This window comes from Babylonia areolata, chromosome 10 (assembly GCF_041734735.1).
Source record: "Babylonia areolata isolate BAREFJ2019XMU chromosome 10, ASM4173473v1, whole genome shotgun sequence".
Taxonomy (NCBI): Eukaryota; Metazoa; Mollusca; class Gastropoda; order Neogastropoda; family Buccinidae; genus Babylonia; species Babylonia areolata.
The window spans coordinates 40,272,027-40,273,374 of record NC_134885.1 but is presented as its reverse complement, the minus strand read 5'-3'; the positions used below and the strand labels follow the sequence as shown (position 1 = coordinate 40,273,374).

The window sequence follows — 1,348 nt, the reverse complement described above, 5'->3', positions numbered from 1 at the left end:
GTGTGTGTGTGTGTGTGTGTGTGTGTGTGTGTGTCTTTCTGTCTGTCTGTGTCATTGTGTGTGCAAATTCCCGTGTGCACGTGCGACCGCACTGACGTGCTCGTGTGCACGATCTTTTTCGTCCAATTGTCTTCTCCGCACTGCCGCTTGCTTTTCGTCCGTGTCCGCCCTGCCAGTCTCTGTCTCTGTTTTTATCTGTCTCTCGAGTGTCTTTTAAGCAACCCCTGTCTTTTCCACAGTATTCGTCCCGACAACAACACTTCTATTGTTCGTCAGGGTTGCGCCCAGGGGACGTGACATATGAACCTTTCCGTGTACAGCTGTCACGAATTCAAAACAAGTCGCGCCCCTTAGCTCCGTCCAGGGCGAAATTCTCATGGAGGTAGGGTATAAAAAGACCCTTCACCGCCTGTTGCTGTTTTTGCGTTGTCGGGGAGGGATTTGAGCTTGCCCAGTGTAAGTTGTTTTTGTTTTTTTTAACAAACGAATTTATTTATTTACTTATTCATTTCTTCTTTTTAAATTTATTTTATTTATCAGACATTTGTTCTGTTTGTTTGACATATCGGTGCCGCTGTTTGCTGTTGCATTGTTTGGCCTGGTAGGCTGATAGGATGGCTGGATGTCTTTGTTTAATGATGAAGCGATTATCAACACTCACTTGTCGTTTATTTGTCTGACTCTTAGTCTTGCTTTCTCTGCATCCCTCTTTGGATCTGTGTATCAAAACCGCCACCTGTGATGGTGTTTAGTGACAATGATGCTTAAGACAAAGTGAAAAAGTGAGCTATTAAGAGGGAGATTTAAAGGGTTCTGTGTGTGTGTGTATGTGTCTTTCTCCCATATTATCCCACTTACTTCAAAATGTCAACAGTATTGTGTCAAGAGATGTAGCAATGTTTATTTTTTATGCGTTAAAACAGAGAGCAGAAAGCGCTCAGTCTTAGCTATATGAAAGACATGTTTTCTAAATTACCCTTGCTTATCTAGTTTTGTTGTATTATCAGTTTATTCTTTCTAACATTTTGTTGTTCATCCAACTCAAGGTTGGGTTTTCATATGTGTGTGTGTGTGTGTGTGTGTGTGTGTGTGTGTGTGTGTGTGTGTGTGTGTGTGTGTGTGTGTGTGTACAGCATGTGCATTCATATGTATACAGGTCGGTGGCCTTAAATTAGAACAGTTCTGGGTTCTGAGCTCTGAGTTCTCTCTCTCTCTCTCTCTGGGTGTGACTGTCTGTCTCCTTCCCTCTGTCTGTTTAGTCTGTCTCTCTCCCTGTGAATGGAACTATTTCAAGGTCATTAACTTATTGCTTTAGTTTTGTCTCCCTTGTCTCCGTTTAACAACAGTT

At 42.4% G+C, this 1,348-nt stretch overlaps 1 protein-coding gene across 1 annotated transcript in view; it reads left to right on the top strand.

Moving 5' to 3' along the window:
* The first annotated feature begins 421 nt into the window (after positions 1-421).
* Positions 422-1,348, top strand: part of LOC143286589 (protein eva-1 homolog C-like) — a 7,674-nt gene continuing 6,747 nt past the window's right edge. The window contains exon 1 of the mRNA XM_076594216.1: positions 422-456. The gene's annotated coding sequence lies outside the window, so the exon portion shown is untranslated. The remainder of the gene's footprint in view (positions 457-1,348) is intronic.